This window comes from Tamandua tetradactyla, chromosome 19, assembly GCF_023851605.1.
Source record: "Tamandua tetradactyla isolate mTamTet1 chromosome 19, mTamTet1.pri, whole genome shotgun sequence".
NCBI lineage: Eukaryota > Metazoa > Chordata > Mammalia > Pilosa > Myrmecophagidae > Tamandua > Tamandua tetradactyla.
Genome location: NC_135345.1, coordinates 42,447,598 through 42,467,670, shown reverse-complemented (window position 1 = coordinate 42,467,670; position 20,073 = coordinate 42,447,598). Strand labels below are relative to the sequence as shown.

The following is a 20,073-nucleotide window of genomic DNA, read 5'->3' as shown; positions in this document are numbered from 1 at the left end:
TATTTCTTTGTTGTGCCTGGTTGCTCTAGCTAGAACTTCTAGCACATTGTTGAATAATAGTGGTGACAGTGGGCATCCTTGTCTTGTACCTGATCTTAGGGGGAAGGCTTTCAGTCTTTCTCCATTGAGTACAATGCTGGCTATCAGTTTTTCATATATTGCCTTTATCATATTGAGGTAGTTATCTTTGATTCCTATCTCTCGGAGTGTTTTTATCAGAAAAGGATGCTGAATTTTGTCAAATGCTTTTTCAGCATCAATGGAGATGGTCATGTAAATTTCCCTTTTGATTTGTTAATGTGCTATATTATATTTATTGATTTTCTTATCTTGAACCATCCTTGCATTCCTGGTATAAACCCCACTTGTTCATGGTATATAATTCTTTTAATGTTCTTTTGGATTCGATTTGGTAATATTTTGCTGAGAATTTTTTCATCAATGTTCATTAGGGAGATTGGCCAGTACTTTTCCTTTCTTATAGCATCTTTACCCGGTTTTGATATTAAAATGATATTAGCTTCATAAAATGGGTTAGGTAAAGTTCCTTTTTCCTTAAATTTCTGGAAAAGTTTGAGCAGTATTAGCGTTAGTTCTTTGTGGAATGTTTGATAAAATTCCCTTGTGACCTGGCCCTGGGCTTTTCTTTTTGGAAGTTTTTTGATGACTGATTGAATCTTTTAACTTGTGATTGGTTTGTTGAGATCTTCTATTTCCTCCTGAGTCAGTGTAGCTTTTTTGTGAGTCTCTAGGAATTTGTCCATTTCATCTAAGTTGTCTAGTTTGTTGGCATATAGTTTTCATAGTATTCTCTTACGATTTCTTTTATTTCTTCAGGGTCTGTGGTAACGCCCCCCTTCTCATTTTTGATTTTGTTTATTTGCATCCTCTCTCTTTTTTTCCTTGTCAATCTTGCTAGTTGCCCATGAATTTTGTTGATTTTCTCAAAGAACCAACTTTTGGTTTTATTGATTCTTTCTGTTCTTTTGTTCTCTCATTCATTTATCTCTGCTTTAATCTTTGTTATTTCTGTTTTCCTATTTGCTTTGGGGTTAGTTTGCTGTTCTTTCTCAAGTTCCTCCAGGTTTGCTGTTAAGTCCTCGATTTTTGCTCTTTCTTGTAAGTTAATATAGGCATTTAAGGCAATAAATTTCCCTCTCAGCACAGCCTTTGCTGCATCCTATAAGTTCTGATAAGTTGTATTCTAATTTTCATTCATCTCCAGATAGCTACTGATTTCTCTAGCAATTTCTTCTTCGACCCACTGGTTGTTAAAGAGTGTGTTATCTAATCTCTATACATTTGTGAATGTTCTCATTCTTTGGTGGTTATTGAGATCCAGTTTCATCCCATTGTGATCAGAGAAGGTGCTTTGAATAATTTCAATATTTTTAATTGTATAAAGACCTGGGGTTTTTTTGTTTTGTTTTGTTTTGTTTTGCCCCAGTATATGATCTAGCTGGTTCAACTCCTTTTAGTATTTCTTTAGGGCTGGTCTCTTGTTGACAAATTCTTTCAGGAATTATTTGTATGTGAAAACTTTAATCTCTCCCTCAATTTTGAAGGACAGTTTGGCTGGGTACAGAATTCTTGGCTGGAAGTCCTTCTTTTTCAAGATTTTGAATATATCATACCATTGCCTTCTCACCTCTAGGCAAGAAGTTTATTAGTCTGAACTCTGTCTTATTTGATTCCCTTGTATGTAATAGATTGTTTTTCTCTTGCTGCTTTCAGGATTTTCTGCTTCTCTTCAACATTTGACAGACTGATTAGTATGTGCCTTGGGGAAGGCCTATTTGGATTTATTCTGTTTGGAGTTCTTTGTGCTTCTTTGACTTGTATATTTATGTCCTTTATGAGGGTTGGAAAGTTTTACCCCATTATATCCCCAACTACTCTTCCTAGCCCTATACTCCTCCATTCTCCTTCTGGGATACCAATGATTCTTATATTTGTGTGCTTTGTTTTGCCTATCATTTCCCTGAATTGCCATTCAATTTTTTCCATCTTTTTTGCCATTTGCTGTTTTGAGTCTTCGAAGTCAATTATCCTGCCTTCTATATCACTCATTCTTTCTTCTGTCTCTTCAAATCTGGTGTTGTGTGCCTCTGGTATGTTTTTTATTTGGTCAACAGAGTCTTTAATCTCTGTGATATTTGCTATTTTTCTATTTATTCTTTCAAATTCCTCTTTGTGTTCTTCTACTGTCTACTTGATCTCCTTCATTTCATTTGCTATCCCACTTATTTTATTAAGTAGAGTTGTATGAACATCTTTGATTAGTTGTTGCAATGTCTGTGTCTCTTCTGGTGTTAATTTGGTCATTAGGCAGGTCTGTGTCTTTCTGCATTGTGATATGCTTAGTGATCTTCTGCGTCTTCATCACATGTAAATATCTTGATTGATTTACTTTGGAAATTGATTTCTTTCAGTAGTCTAAGGCCTTGTGTTTGCGGGATGATTGTACAGTAGGTAGCAGGGTACAGGGTGGAGCACTCAATACGGTGATTTGTTTCAGGGCAGGTATGGGTGCAGGTTGGGGATGTTATGCTGATGCTTGTGAACATGGGCACCCAGCGGCCAGGGGGATATAGCTGTGTGGGTGCACCAGTTTGGGGAGCATAACCCTGGTGTGCAGTGATCTAAGGCACGGGGCCCTTTGTGCACATGCGTAGATCTGTGGCAGCAGGTCAGTGTTTCACCTTCATGGATTGGGGACAGATGTGACCCGGTTGTGCAGGTCAACACTTTCTCAGAGCTGGGAAATGATGCTGAGAAGTGTGTGCATGCGCAGTTCTAGGAGTGCTGTAAAGTGCAGTTCCTAGAGTTGAATGATGTGATTGGGGGCCCTTGTGCATGCGTGGGCCTGGGAGTGCTGTAAATGGATGTGCTGAGGTCAGGGAAGGTGAGGTGAGGCTATGGGGTGACACTATGGGTGGGGGCAGAAGTAGCCTGGGTATGGAGGTTAGTGCCCGCAAACTTTATGTGCTGACTACAGCCTGCAGGGAACCCGGAGGGAGAGGTAGTGCTTGGGAGAGGTGCAGGAGAGATGGGTTGGGCTGCACTTAGGATGGGGGTGGGAGGCAGGTATGTGTACTAAGGGGCTTGTGGGATGGGGGCACCTGGAGCGTGGGGAATGGGAACAGGTTACAGGGTTCATGTGCATGGGGTGTGGGGTGTGTTGCTGGTCACAGGACTGCGTGGTGAGGGTAGTGTGCCCAAGGAACACGGCCTGGCTTACTTCCTGGTTCCGGGCTCCTGTCCATGCACTCCCACATGCTCTGCAGCTCTGCACCTCCGTGTCTGCCCTAGATTCCGACTTTCTGCCTCTCAGTTCCTTGACCTCTGCAACCAGGCTTGCCATATGTGGTGCAGAAGGCTCTCCCAGGTCAGCCGCAGTCCCAAATTGCCGCCTCAGTTGCCCTCCTGTCCCTTTTCTAACTTTTCTGTGGAGCAGGGCTAATTTTGAGCTACTCTAGTCAACTATCTTCCCAGAAGTTTCTTGGCTGCTTTTTCATATACCTAACTGGCATTTCTCAGGGAAACATACAAACATTGCTGGCTTCAGCCAAAATATGGCCATTATTTTACAAGAAGAGAAAAAGTATGACTCATTCCTCATTATGAAACCTTCAGTTTAGCCTACTTTAAAATGAATTTAGACAATATCAAGTTACTTATGAATAATATTATATAAGATGATCCTTAAGTCTTCAAGTAAAGCAATATTTTAATAATAAAAATATTTTTGACTATAGCCAAATATCAGTTTGATAGTATATCATTTGAATATAACGTCAATATTCAATATTCTAACAATCTGCAAGCATTATTCTAGTACAAGTAGTTCTGAGAAACCTCAGAACCCTTTAAGTGTAATATATCTCTCTGAGGTTGTTATAGGGATATAATTATTTCTATTCTGCACATAGGCAGAAGAAGCAAAATATTCTGAGGAGATTTTCCCAAGATCTTCTAATTAATTGAATAACTATAACCAATTTTACTTTACTTTTTATTTGTTACCCATTAAACCCTTCTTTTTAACCTTTTTTAATGTATAATATAACTTATATACAAAGCTGAAAGGAAATTTGGGCAGGAGGTGTCTTTCCTCTTTATAAAAAGTATATTTTCACAGTAAGGTGTTTATTCAATTTTAAAAATTGTCCACTTGAGTAATTATCAGGAATCATGAACTGGCAAAATCATTTTCCTCAACACTTTAGATCAACGTGGTTTTCATAGTTCCATTTAGATGTCAGAGACTGGTAATTTCAATGCTGGCATTTCTAAAATCATGCCATGTTAAACTGTTCTATCACCATTTATTTGATTTCCTTAACTGTAAAGGAAAGCTGGAGAAAGGAGATACCTGTCAGTGAACTGACATTGCAGTAGGTCCCCCAGATTTCAAATGGTAGAGACAAAAATGGGAAGAGAACTGCGGAGAAACCTATGTGGATATGCTTACTGTTAATTTGGCTTTCTGCCTTCCTAACCATCCTCATAGTTCTTCACCAAACCAGTGAAGGGGATTTAGCTTTGAGGTCTTTGCTTCACAATGATTCTATTTTTTTTTTCATATCAGAAATGCATTTTTTATATTTGTTTTTTCTTTTTTTATTAATTAAAAAAATTAACAACAAAACATTGATATCATTCCATTCTACATATACAATCAGTAATTCTTAATATCATCACATAGTTGCATATTCATCATTTCTTAGAGCATTTGCATCAATTTAGAAAAAGAAATAAAAAGACAACAGGAAAAGAAATAAAATGATAACAGAGAAAAAAAAGATTATACATACCATACCCCTTACCCCTCGCTTTCATTTACCACTAGCAAGAAATGCATTTTTATTTGAAAACGAAAACAACTTAAATTTTATATATATATATAAATATTATATATATATATTTTTTACTTTTTATTGAGAAATCTTCACACACAGTCCATACATAGTGTGCAGTCACCGGCTCAAAACATCACATAGTTGTCTACTCATCACCATGAACATTTTTAGAGCTACACTCCAGAAAAAGAAATAAAAAGAAAAAAATCCAAGCATCCCATACCCCTTACGCCCCTCTCTCTCACTGACCACTTCTATTTCCATCTACTCAATTTATTTTACCCCTTATCCCTCCCCAATACTTGTTTTTTTTATCCATTTTGAAAACAACTTAAATTTTTAGACAGATGATTTTAGTGTATATATTTGACTTTGTTTTTATACAGAATATAAAGATGTCCTTCATTAACCTTCCATATGAAGGGTTTTACAAGCCTGAAGGATACTTTCTTCACACGAGTGTGTTGTTTATTTATGTAAGACTGGAAATCAGTGGTATAGTTCTGCTTACATATTAATCAGGAAAAGCAACATTACATATTAAAGGGGGAGAAGAGAAATATTTTAGTTCATCAGATTCAGGAAGCAAACATGACATGAAAATTACACAAATAAGACCACATCAGAAACTTTAGTTTTAGTTAACTTGTAACTAAAGTTAGGAAACTGCAAATTAAATTGGCGTAACAGGTTTATAAAGCAAAGTAGTATGCACTACATTAAATTAGCAAGGAAGAGTTTCTGTAGAAAAGCTGGAATGAGGGATTTTCACTAAAGCAAATTAACTTCCTATCAACTGCAAAAACAAGGTGAGCATCATGAGTGTTATTAGTAAACTGAAGACATGTTAATATCAGTTTTGGTGCAGCATGCTAAAAGTTAGTTAGAACCTCACTGTTGTACATGTATTATTAAAAGTCGTAGAAAGTTTTTGGTCCCTTCTCATCAAATTTCTGGCATGTCTTATTTTGGATGGAGTATAGCTTTTATCTATTAGTGCATTCTGTAGAAACGTAATGATTCTGAATACAATTTCCTATTTATGATTTATGGCTACATGTTGTAGGTCAAAAATATTTTACCGATTATGTAGAATTCTTAATAACAATAATCAAGCATCTAACTTAGTGAATTTCAGTGTGTAAGCACTGGATAGGGGTGAGCGGTGGAAACAAATACCTTAGATATACTTCTTAAGAAACTATCAGTTTGCCAAGCAAGCATATGTCAACCATGTAAACAAACAAACCTGGTTACTGGTACATTACTTTTTATATTGTCTTAACAATGTGTATAAATTTGAGTTTTCAAACATGGAATTGCAGTTTATGCACACCATAGACATAGGCAATTTATATTTAGGCAGTGTTTTAAGGAAATGGAAATTTCCATCCATTTTGCAAATCTGATTGCTGAATTAAAAAAAAAAACAGAACAAATGACAGACACACAACTGCCAAATATATAGAAAAGGAATGCTAAAACATGCAGTAAGGTTAGCAGAGAGGTAGACACCTGGAAAAGAAGACTTTATGAGGAAGATGAATCTCAAGAAGAGTTGTGAAGTAAAAGACAAGGCTATGTTTAGATAGAGAAAGGAGAAAGGTAGTCTCAGGAATTTTGCATGGGGGTGTGTGTGTATTGAGGTTGAAGGGAACTAATGGAAATTATGCAGCGGCTTGTAATTAGAAGTTAACCAAAGCTTCGCAGTTCATGATCAAAAAGTTCATAATGTTATGGGTGACCAAGGATCATATGAGATCTCTTCATGGTAGTAACATGATCCCAACCATACTAAAGGAAGACAATTCTTTCTACTGCTTTCAAGATGGGCAACAGAGAAAGTGGTTATCAGGGAGGCAACCAAACGGTTAAGGTGTAGGAGGTTTTGCTTGGTTTCTCAACGATCAACTAGTTCTGTCATTTCTGCCTTCACAATACAGCTCCAAGTCAACTTTTCTTCTCGCCATCCCAGTGCTGCTACTCTCACCTCTGGACGACTAGAACAGCCTCCTATCCAGCCCCTCAGCTACCTCTCTGAGATGCCTGTGATCGGGTCTCCATACCAGAGTAATCTTAGTGAAAAGAAAATCAGATAAGCCCATTTCTGCTCAGAATCCTCCAATAAAACCCAATAGAGGCCAAAGTTCTTGCCTGGCTCGGTACAGCTTTCTATCCCCTGAGCCCCATCAGCTCACTCACCCTACTTCAGCCACACACAGCCCCTTTCTTGCTATTCTTCAAATACCCCAAGTCTGTTCCCCTGCTTTGGTCCTTCCTTCTGTCTCTTCTCTGGGTCTTTAAACTGCTTGCACCTTTGCCTCATCACCTTTCTGCTTGAGGGAGAAGAGGATGCTAGTCAAAACAGCCTCCATTTTTTCCTCCTAATCCTGCTTTATTCTTCCTCAGAGTACTTACCATTATCTCCATCTTCAAAGAAAAAATTTTTGTTGGTTATTGTATTTTCCCAGTATGAGATAAGGACTTTGTCTGTCTTGGTTACCACTTATCTGCAGCGTCTAGAACAAAGCTACACACAGTGGGTAATCAGTAGCTATTTGCTGAATGGGTGAATGAGTGAATGAATAGTATGTGAACTCAAAATCCACAGTCTTGCCGAGTTTCCATTTACTCCTAGAAAATTTGGTTTAGCGTGTCTAAACTGTTTGCTTCAGTAGTATTTTGTATTGTTTTTCTTGAACAGATGATCCTCGCTAATTTTAGCACTCTATCCAAACTGGTCAGCCTTGCAATTGGTCTTTTGAAAGATGTCCACATATTTCTAATTTTACTTGTAATCACGATTGGCTTTACTAGTGTTTACAGATCCACAGATGTAAAGGTTTAAATTTGTTAGGATTTTTTTTTTTTTTAGTGATTTCTGTCATTTCCATGTTCCTTTCAGATGTCTTTAGGATGTCTGCTTTTATGTTCTCAAAAAGTAAGAGCTCCTTTTAGAAAATATTAAAAGAAGGTAATTAAGCCTGAAAAGCAACTGAACCCAAAGGTCATAAGAAATAAAAAGTGTCCTGTTCGTGGTTTTTGTTTTCTTTTTTCTTTTTGTCAGTATCAAAATTCATTCTTTTTTTGTTTGTTTTTGCTCAGTAGTAGTCATTCCAAAATTGGTAATACCTAATTCTTGAAGTAAGAACAAACTTCAGAAAAGAGACTTTTTTTTTTTCCCATCACAAAGTAAACAAAGAAGTGCCTTTTTTAAAGCTGTGGTGTTTGTGATGGTCTATAACGTTGATAGTTTAGGAATGTAGATCAGATCAAGACACAGGCTAACACCACTTTCAAGAAACTTTCTCCATGGATTCTGGGCTAACTTGACAATGTTCTTTCTCTATTTGACTCCTGTAGCTCTTGGTATTTGCACTACACTGGGTGCTTCAGTTTGTTTTGTGTTCTGAGTTGTATTGTATTCTATCTATTGCTTTACATTTAATTGTCTCTCTACAAAAATTAACTAATTTTTGTCCATATCATGGTCCAGGTCTTCTGCATTTCCCCCCAGTGCCAGATTACATCTCAGAGTATATATAGAAGGTACTCAGTAAACACCAGAAGCATAGTACCAGAATCGTAAGGTATATCTGTGAAAATGTTGAGGAAATTATTAAAACAGCATTTTAATCATTAAAGAGTAAACTTCACAGGACACCTGGTAAAATCACATGCTTTCCCATGTATTGCATGTCATTCTTAAAATCTCTAAGGAGAAAAAAATCCTACTTTTTGCATTGTGACTTAATGTAGCTGACTTTTCTCTAGCAAAAGTGGACACAGGACTTGGATTTTAAAACATTACTTATGGCTGTGCAATGTATCTTCTCTCTATCTGCATTCAGTATTTATTCTGTATTTCCTCTTTTAAAAGTAAAAGGTCCATTCTAAGATACATGGGGCAAAGATTGGTAACTGCTAAGCTTAGGAGATGCTGCATGTTAGAGGGCCAGAAAAGGATTGCTATAAAATCAACTAGGCTTCTGAGCCTAGTAATGAATCCTGAGACTTAATGAAGAATGCCACTGAGGATAGAAAAAGGGGTTAAGGAAGAAATGCAAAGAGAATTCTCTTTAGATTTAACTTGGATTTGGGGGTTTTCTTAGTTATGGGTTCATTCACCAAATGTTAGTACATTCCTTCCTCGCTCCAAAGATACCATCTCCAAAGCTCCAAAGCTGTTCCCTGTAAGCACAGAAATGCCTGTCACTGGCAGATCAGGGCAGCAAGGTGAAAGACATGTGGATAGAAAGAGAGAGGGGTGGGTAGGAAGAAAGAAAGGAGGGACGGAGGCAGGAAAGAAGACTGTATGCTTCTCTAGGGGTGGTTTAAGTGTTATCTCTTTCAACCCAGAAGGCCTGGGTTTGAGACATCCACTTTTTACTAACTGTCTAAGGCAAGTTACTTGTTTTCTTGTGCCTTAGTTTTCTCATCTGCAATATGGGGGTAATATTAGTGTCTACCGCAATGGATATCTGAGGGCTGTGTGCATTAATTCATGTGAAGCACTTAGATCAATTAGGAGTTGGCTATGGCTATTTTATTATAGGTGGAGGTGATGAGCTTAAATGAAAGTCAGGGAGGAAACCTGGGTAATGACTCCAACTTGGACCTCTTCATAACTGTCCGCTACACAAGGAGGTAGAGAGTAGTGAGAATGACTGCACTGCTGTGACAGACTTAAAATTAAAAATAAGAAAGAGAAATGTCACTTGCTCAAGTAAAGCTTGAGAAAGAAGGTGTTGGTGGGGTTATTTGGTCTACTTTAATGGATAATTCTCTCACTTATTCTGTGTGAGAAGTAACAGACAGGCTGGACAGTAGCCATAACACATAACCTTGCAAAGCTTTTGGATGAACTCCTCTGGTAACAGATGCTGGAACCCTAGACCCTGAAGACATGCTAATCCCACTGTATCCCTGCCCCTCTCTTCTTACTCTCTCGGAGTCAGTGTTCGCTGTCGTGATGAACATTTCTAAGAGGTAGGAACTCGATTGAGTACATCAGCACTTAGTGTGAACCTGAAGATTGTGATTAGAAAGGGGTGAGATGAGGAAGGGGTGGGAATGAAACAGAGTTATGGTGAGAACACACCCCAAAGCAGCCCAGCCTGGTTAGATTTAAACCTCTGAAGTTCCTGCTAACCTAAGACAGAGAGGGGGAAGTTGGGATTACAGTTTTACTCCAGCACAATCATCCCAAAGCATTACATACTCCTTGGATTTCTCTCCTGGTTCCTAGTACTGTATTTAAGATGTCTGCTGCCTTAACGATGTCCACATTAAGTAGCTACTACTGGGTAAACATAGGGTTTACATATGGTTTAAGTGAGTTTAGATATATGCTTAAATTAATACTATAGCCCACTTGAAATCCAATGGAGCCACAATCTAAATCTTTGTAATAACCAATCAATATACTTTACCTTGTAAATAATTATTTTCAGAAACCATGTAAGCCCTCCTACCACACACGCACACACACAGGGATTTTTTGTTTTGCTTGCTATTATATAGTTCCACTACCTAGGACCGAGCCTGGCACTTAGAAGAACCTTGATAAGTACTTATTGAATGAATGTAATATGCAAATGTTAGTCACTATTATAATTTTACTCTTTAAAGCATTTGTACCAATTGTTAGGATGCCATTTTTAATTTAAAATAAAGCCCTCAGATCCATCCTAATCTCCCAATAAAACATACTCTTCAATTCCACATATTACAGAGCTCATTATTTAATTTGTCCTCCTTTACACCTATTGATACCATAAAAGGATATCTGACAAAGTAACTGAAAGAAAATACTATGATGTCTTTAATCAGATAGGCTTGTGGGTCCTGCTTTATAAAAGTGGAGGCAGACTTTTTGGTCTAAAGGGATTGTTCTAATTTGCTAGCTGTCAGAAAGCAATATACCAGAAACGGAATGGCTTTCAAAAAGGGAAATTTAATAAGTTGCTAGTTTACTGTTCTAAGGCCAAGAAAATGTCCCAATTAAAACAAGTCTATAGAAATATTCAATCACAGGCATCCAGGGAAAGATACTATGGTTCAAGAAGGCCGATGAAGTTCAGGATTTCTCTCTCAAGTGGAAGGGCACATGGCGAACACAGTCAGAGTTTCTCTCTTATCTGGAAAGGCACATGATGAACACGGTCAAGGTTCCTCTCTCATCTGGAAGGGCACATGGCGAACACGGTGGCATCTACTAGCTTCTCCTGGTTTCCTGTTTCATGAAGGTCCCTGGAAGGCATTTTCCTTCTTCATCTCCAAAGGTTGCTGCCTGGTGGACTCTGCTTCTTGTGGTTATGTCATTCTCTGCTCTCTCAGAATCTCTTCTTTCCCCAAAATGTTTCCTCTTTTATAGGATTCCAGTAAACTAATCAAGACCCACCCAAATGGGTGGAGACATGCCTCTACCTAATTCAGTTTAACAACCACTCTTGATTAAATAACACCTCCAGGAAGATGATCTGATTACAGTTTCAAACATACAATGCTGAATAAGGATTAGAAGAAATGGCTGCCTTTACGAAATGGGATTAAGATTAAAACATGGCTTTTCTAGGCTACGTACATCCTTTCAAACCATCACAGGGATGATGGCAGTTGAAAGGATATTAACACATACAGCTGGGCCCAAACTCTTGTAGATGCTGCACTTGTAGGTTTTGTGTTTGTGTGTGGATGCCAGAAACTGTTTTGGAGGTATTAATCCTTGATTTCTAATATTGCAATTCTGTATATTACATAAATTCTTTAGGAAGTCTCATTTGTACATATATCACCTTTTCTTTTGAGCTCACTTTGCTAATGCTGGTTAATTAGCTTCAATGCCAATATTGACACCTTTTCAGATGGAGACTAGGTACCTCAGTGTATATTGTGTAAAAAAAAAAGGAATAATTTCTTCCTCTTGTGCTTTAGACATGCATCATTATGATAAGCAATAATTTCACCAAAGGTTTTGATATTCAAAACAGTATCAAATCTTCTAGAAAATTATATGCTACTCTTAGTTACAAAACACACACACACATGATCTTTACATTGGCTATATTTTAGCCTTTCGATGCATTAAAATGAAAAATAATGCTCTCTTCGGGGGATGTAAAGATGGCCTAAGTAGATATTACCTATACTTAAAATAGCCCACTGAACAGTTTCACAGTTTCGTATCACTTCTCCACTCATGCTTTACTTCCACCTCTCCCAGACCTGAATCTGTTTCTTGTTTTTCTCATATGTACCTTAGAGCTTATCTTATCACAAGTAAGCTCTATATTTGCCTTTGTGCCACCCCCCCATTTCCCTACAGTCCCAAACCTCAGATTTGCCCGCTGTTACCTCATTCTAAAAATGAAAGTGCTTTATTAAGATGAAGGACCACTCCTTCGGGAGGACTTCAGCTTGTTGTGCGCCAGAGATTTATCAGAAGTTAGTGCGGTATGGCATAGCTTATTTATGATGCCTTTTACTTGCAGTTTTTACATTTCTGGGAAGATGTGTACCAACATGTCCACAGTAGTAGGGAATGGGGTGATTTTTACTTTTTCTGTGTACTTTATTTGAATTTGTTGTAATTAGAGTATACTGTTTTTAGAAGACCATAGATATGTGAGTGCATGTGTGTATGTTTTTTAAATTAACTTGTTAAAAGCAAAGGCAGGAAAAATTTTCAGGAAATAATTAATTGTAACTTTTGTTTTCAGTGAAAATCTGCCCTGTCCTTATCACATAATTCTTAAAATGTATCATCTCGAGACGGTTTGTTTCCTAAGTTTTTGCATTCTCGGTATCTTTTAACAGAATGCACACACACACACACACATATACTCTCACAAACCAAGCCCCAGAATAAAAAACACTAATCATATAACCAGGATTTGTAATAATTCTTACATAGTATTATATATTTACTTTTATATAAAGGTCATATTCTCTGGGTCCCATTGGTGGTCAAGGGAATTTAGTCTAAAATCAATCATTTTGAGAATTCACTTAGTAACTAAGGATTGTTTTAACTTTCCTTTGATCAGAACCTAACAATTTAGTTTTAGATGTTATTATAATCTTGTTTTGGATTTTGACCCTCTATTAACCTATTGATAGTTTTCTAATCACTTGATAGCTTTAGATTATTTTATTTAGGAGTAATTAAATTGCCCTTCATAGGTAGGTAGATAAATAGAGTTAAGGCTTTCCTGCCAATCCTGGGCTTTTTCCTTCCTACCCTGGCTTCTTCAAATCATCAGGGTTGATAGGATTTAATAAGATTGGCAATGACCAAATAAGCACTGAGAGAAAACTCAGAACAACCTGGGAGTTTCTGTTTGAGGAAGTTACAGATTTTAGTTTCTTTCTTTAAATGCTGTGAAGTACAGTGTGACCCTGGCTCAGAAGGTCTTTGGTCCCTGATTGTTGTATGGCTCTCAGATCTCCTGGAGCCTCTCTCTTCTCCTCTGCTCCCTGACTTGCATGAACCGACAAATTCGATTTCAGGGAGACTTTCAATGAGGCTCCATCTCTGAACTGCTTGAAAAGGAGTCTATTTACTGTGCTTAAGTGCTTCAGGTCCTCCTGATCCGTTGTTATGTACAGACTGTTTTTATGACCATGAATCATGTTTTACTACCCCTTTCTTTTTCTTTCTATGCCCCTTCTATTTTTCTCTACTTCTTAGCAGAAAATCCATTTCCGGCTCCAGATTTATAAGCCAACTAAAATAAAATGAGGGTTTAGTTAATGTGTAATTTTTACCTACATTTTCCTTTCGCCAGACTTATCATAAACACGGCTGTTGGTAGTGATTATGAGAAAAGACAAAGAGTACATAACCCAAGGTACTGATGCCAGATAGAATAAGAAGGCAAAAAGCAACATTTAAAAATATATATATTTCCAAGAAATTATAATAGCTTTTTTTTGGGGGGGGGGGGGTTCTTTCTATATGCCCGGTATCTACCTGTATCATCAACTCAGCCAGTCTACACAACAACCCCAGTGAGGTAGGAATCATTGTTTCCTCCTTTGCATCAAGCTGCACAAAGTAAAGGCACCATCTTTTTTTTTTAATGTTTTTATTGGATGTCTTCAAGCACCATACAGCCCATCCAAAGTATACAATCAATGACTAACAATATCATCACATAGTTGTGTATTCATCACCATGATCATTTTTGGAAAATTGTATCACTCCAGAAAAAGAAATAAAAAGACAAAAGAAAAAAACGTACATCCCATACCATACCCCTTACCTCTCCCTCTCATTGACCACTAGTATTACAATCTACCTAATTTTTTTTAACTTTTTTATTGTGAAATATAACATATATATTTAAAAAAATCAATAAACTTCAAAGTACATTTTAATAAGTAGTTATAGAACATATTTCAAAGTGGTATAGATTCCACAATTTCAGGTTTTTCTAAAAGCACCGCCTTGGTCTAGGAAGATAGATTTTTTAAAACGATTAATTTCCTTTTAGTCAGTATTGGGATTTGAATAAAATATTCCACTTAAATTCCCTTCCTATGAAATGCCAGAGCTTTTGTCTTCTCGGGCCCTCCTCAATTCCATTTGTTACAGTAAGCTTTTCATTAATTTTCAGACTGCTGTCGAACATTTTGTATCTGGCAGTTTTAACACCTCCCTTCTTTCTGAACCACCCCCTCCAGCTCATTCCAGGTGCCCTTAGCAAATGACTCCCGGAGCATTTAAGTGGTCAAAGCTCATTGACCAATGAGGAAACATGCACCATGTATGACAGAGTTACACAGTTCCCGCGATCGGGAGAGACGGCTGTTCAGCAAAGCTTTTGTTACTATTAGCCTGTCGCATCCAGATTTCAAGATTGGAAAGGTAGGGTCAATCTTATTTGTTTTAATGGGAAGAGAGGAGGAGATGGTTATATTTGATTAAAGCAATTTAGATCAGGTCGAATAAACAAATGATCCGTTTCTTTTGTTTTTTAATTGAAGGCAAAAAAAAATTGTAAGCATGTAGGAATTTCAAATACTTCACAGTTTTGCCTTACCCGCAGTAAAACCAAAATTTTTAAGTTATGGACACTTAAAAAAATCAGTTCATTTAGCAGTTTCTTGTTGTTGTTGTTGTTGTTTACTTTACACACTGGAAAGAAAGTAGTGCTTCACAAAGGAAAGTCATTTTTTTTTATAGTTTCATAGTTTAAACCATAGAATATAAAATTTAGAATTTATCAATAATATCTAAATTTATTTTCCGAAGTCATTTCAGGTCAGTCCTTAGAGTAGAAATTTGTGATCTTAAGATAGTAATAATGAAAAAATAAGGAAAATTAATGGATTTATCATGATGATATTTATCTCAGGAAGGTTACCAATAATGACTTCCTGGTAGAAGAAGACTCACTTGGAGCAATCATTTTTTTCAAATCAATAGTTATGTGGACAAAATGGAATTATTCAAGTGTAGGTCATAATGCTTAAAAGACTACAGAGAATTATTCTCAACTTTCATTATAAATAATAGTTTAATTATACTTTTGTGTTATTTGAGATTGCCCTAGTATCAACCCAAGGAAACCAGAGGAATAGATACTTTACTCACATCTTTCTACCTGGAAATGTAACAATTTGAACAGCATTTGAAGTAGAAGCTAATGCTCTTTAAAAAAAAAAAAAACTTCATTATGAATAAATATGATAAAACAAGTATTGTGGCAAAATATATACATGAGAAACATTATGCTTATTTACTAATCTACATCTAATGTTCAGTATAGAAAGGTTATAGTTTGGATTAAAATATTCCTTTAATACTTTTTAAAGTATCCCGATGATTGTTTTTTTGTTCAGATGATTCAATATGGATTTATACTTTATAACAGATTAATGTATTTGTTTGAAAATATAACAGATGTACCAAGCATTTCACGTTTGGTGAAGATTTGTAAGTCTTTAGATTTTAATTCTTTTGGTCTGATTTGTAAAGAAACTTTTTTAGCATACATATCACTAAGCAGTAAATGTCCAATGATTTCAGTTAAATCTGATTCCCTCTTATTATTATTATTATTATTTGCATTGGCAGGCAACAGCAATCGAACCCGGGTCTCCAGCATGGCAGGCAAGAATTGTGGCACTGAGCCACCATAGCACCACCCCCTCTTATTAATTTTTATTTAAAGGATTTGCATCCTGAAATTTTTTACTTTTATTAGATTTGTTCAAAATGTCATTTTGTGAGAAGTTTACTTTCAAGATCCCCCTCATGAGTCTTTTTTTCTGGTTGATGCTTTGGGGGAGGTGGAGGTTGGGGACAACTGATACCAACATTCATAGCCGTGAACTCTTGCTAACCATCTTCTCCTGTACAAGTAAATGCTGGTTCTCAATCCCGAGTCTGGGTTCAAAGGTTTAAACTGACTTCACAGATCAGAGGTCAGGCACGAATTGCTGCAATTTGTAGTTCAGTTCTGCCAATATGACAAAATTTCACAGCTATAATGATTGCTTCTTTCCACCTCTGCACACAGGCTGGGTCGGGCAGTTAGCAGTGTAATTTGTACAAGTCAGACCTTGGCACCCGCGTTTAATGAGTAACTAGCTGGGGCCTTAAGTTTCACTGGTACAAGGTGCATATTATAAAAGGGTCAAATGTCAACGCACAAAGACGAAGCGGGGTGCAGGGAGTGATAATCTCATAACCAGCACCTATGAATCATATGTAAAGAATTAGTAATTTGTGTTTATTTTTAAAATCCTATTTCCATGGTATGCGTGACAGGTTTTCGTTCATTTCCTTTGTTACTAAAAGAGGTAGATAATTTTGTTAAATGTTAGCAAGAGAGTACTTTCTGATTAGCGATTATTGACTGAGCAGAAGAAAGTGAAATTGCAGGCTCTGTTTACCCTTCCATGGAATCTGATATCTCGAAAGTTTTCCAAAATTTGACAGCTTTTGCAGAAGCTAGGGCACAGATTGACTAACTGGGTATTTATATGGTCATAATATTTATGAGTATCTGAGGTTCTCTACTCTTCAGCCAGAAAGTTGAACTCCTATCTTTATATCTACCCAGATGAGAGTTTCTTTTAATGATTAAAATTGAAATACTGTGGCGTTTAGGAAAAAAAAAAATTCTTAGATAGTAAACCTTTGATAATCCACTAATTTACCATTAAAAGTTTTGATTCTTCATGGGTGATCCTGAGGCTGCAATAGGTAGTAGTAGTAATTCGTCATTTTGTTATACACAACTTTGAGTTTTCTATCTTTCAAAGTTGTGATGCTGAAGCATTGGATTCTTCCATTGAGAAGAATGCTTAAGAACACCATTCTTAAGACTCTGGTCTCAGACCTCCTAGGTTTGAGTCTCAGCTCCATCACTTACAGCTAAGGGACCTTAGCAAGTGGGTCACTGTCCCTCCAGTTCCTTCATCTCATCTCCAGAATGAGTATAATATTAGGATTTCTTTCAAGAGATAATACTAAGGATTAAATAAGACAATTTATGCGAAATGTTAGCACAGCCTGGCCATAACAAGTAGTCAATGAATGTTAGCTGTTATTACCATTGTTAATATAATTAAATTACTTAGTTGTGAATAAGCCTAGCCAACCCTGCATATCATCGTAACTGGTTTTTGGTTTTCACTGCTCATTTCACGAAGTATACAGATAGGGCAGAGGTGGATAAGGTGATTTGGAAAAGAATTCAGGATGCATTTCTTTTGAATGTCTTGGGCAAGTGTTTTTGCTTGTTTGTTTTATTTTTTTGGACAAGTATATTTTTAAATTTTCAGTTTCTAGCCTAGAACTTGTTCCCAGCTGGGCCTAGAAGATGCTACCTTTTTTCCCCCAGATGATTTGCTGTCACATGGCAAAAGTTGAAATAGGAGATAAGTCCAAATCACCTGGTTTCTTTTGAGAGTACTTTGTATTCCACGCATCATTGAGAGACATTTGAGCTAAGAAAAATCCATAAATGATACTTTACCAGTGGGCTAAATTCTATCCCTGGTAAATACACATTGCACTTCGTAGAATTTGTGCTTTCTAGAAATGTCAGAAGTGAAAATAATAAAGCAGTTTTTTTCATTCCATTTTTTTAATTCATTCGTATGGGACAAAGAATAAAAACATGGTTTTAACTACCAATGACAACCTAAAAATTATGTGCTTGGCATTAAAAATATGTAGTATCTCCTCACATTAATACAATAGTTCTTTTTTTTTTCCAACATCAAAAACTGAGCTTTATTTTTTCAATATACAATCATATTCTAATCTTTAAAAATAAGATAACAATGAGATACATCCCTGCCTTTTTTACATAAGGCAACCATTTTTTTAATTGTAAATTATAACATAGATACAAAACAATAAATTTGAAACTACATTTTAACAAGTAGTGTTAGAATTGGTTTCAAAATTTGGTATAGGTTATAGTTCCGTATCTTCAGGTTTTTCCTTTTAGCTGCTGTAAGACATTGGTGACTAAAAAGAAATATCAATATAATGATTTAGTAGTCATATTCATTTGTTATAATTCCTTCTTCTTCTCTGTTATAATTCCTTCTTCTTTGATTCTTCTCCCAGTCTTTAGGGATATTTAGGTTATTCCCGTCCTAACTTTTTCTCATGTCAAAAATACGGGGGATGGAACTGATTGCTATTCTTGGAGAGACTGGCACCTTTGGGTTTCAGGACTTATCTGGCCTAGGAACCATCTGAAAGTTTTAGGTTTCTGAAATGTAAACTTAGTGTGTGCAACTTTTGTAGGATTTCAGACAGAGCCCTGGGTGTTCTTTAGGTTTATCAGGAAAGATGTTGGTTGGGGTTTGGCAAACCATAGCAATTAGTAATATCTAGCTGAAGCTTGCATAAGGGTAGCTTCCAGAATAGCCTCTTGACTCTAGTTGAAGTCTCTATACAGTTTCAGTCAATCATTTACTGTCCTTTCCTTTCAACCTATAGAATTTCCTTTTGTATTTCTTGTAGGACTGGTCTAATGCTGATGAAATACCTAAGCTTTTGTTTATCTAGGGATGTCTTAATCTCTCCCTCAGTTTTGAAAGATACTTTTGCTGGATATAGAATTTTTGGTTCACAATATTTTTCTTCCTTTCAGCACTTAAATTAAGTCATCTCACTGCCTTCTTGCCATCATGTTTCTGATGTGACTGTACTTAAATCCTTTAAGGGCTTCCGTGAGATGTTGCCCTCTTTCAGCTTTCAGAATTCTCTATCACTGGCATTCAAAACTTCTATTATAATATGTCATGGTGTGGGTCTGTTTAGGTTTACCTTTTTTGGAGTTCATTGAACTTCTTGGAAGTATATATATCTATGTCTTTCATTAAAATCAGAAAGTTTTCAGACATTATTTCTTCAAATATTATCTCTGTCCCTTTCTCTCTTCTCTTTTTTGGTCTCCCACAAATATCTTTTTTTTTTAAATATTTTTATGGGAAATATCCACACACATAGAGTCCAGCCATATTATACAATCAGTGGTTCACAATATCATCATGTAGATGTGTATTCATCACCATGATTATTTTTAGAACATTTGTATCACTCTGGAAAAAAAAGTAAAAAGAAAAAAGAACTCATACATCCCATAACCCTTATCCTTCCCTCTTATTGGCCTATAGTATTTCAATCTACCCAACTTCTACCCTTTATCTCCCCCTATTATTTGTTAATTTTTTTATCCTTATTATTATTATTATTTTTACTCATTCGTCCATACCCTGGATAAAAGGAACATCAAACACAAGGTTTCCACAATCACACAGTCACATTATAAAAGCTGTATAGTTATACAGTCATCTTCAAAAATCAAGGTTACTGGCACACAATTCAACAGTTTCAGGTACTTCCCTCTAGACACTGTAATATACCATAAACTAAAAAGGGATATCCATTTAATGCATAAGAATAATCTCCAGGATTACATCTCAACTCTGTTTGAAATCTCTCAGCCACAGAGACTTTATTTTGTCTCATTTCTCTCTTCCCCTTTTTGGTCAAGAAAACTTTCTCAATCCCATGATGTCGGCCCTGGCTCATCCCAGGCATGTTTCCAGGGAGATTTACACCCCTGGGAGTCATGTCCCAAATAGGGGGAAGGGGTAGTGAGCCACATCTGAGCAACAGAAGACATTCTCTTAAGGGTGACTCTTAGGCATAATTATCAGTTGGCATAGCTTC

The 20,073-nt window shown here is 36.5% G+C and overlaps 1 protein-coding gene across 25 annotated transcripts in view; it reads left to right on the top strand.

The window, feature by feature from the left end:
- The window catches only part of RBM47 (RNA binding motif protein 47), a 192,230-nt gene that overhangs the window by 134,963 nt on the left and 37,194 nt on the right, over positions 1 to 20,073 (top strand). For 6 of the 25 annotated variants that reach the window (XM_077136685.1, XM_077136688.1, XM_077136684.1 and 3 more), the window contains one exon: positions 14,550 to 14,733. The exons of the other annotated variants lie outside the window; for them this stretch is intronic. The gene's annotated coding sequence lies outside the window, so the exon portion shown is untranslated. The remainder of the gene's footprint in view (positions 1 to 14,549; positions 14,734 to 20,073) is intronic. 25 annotated transcript variants of the gene reach the window in all.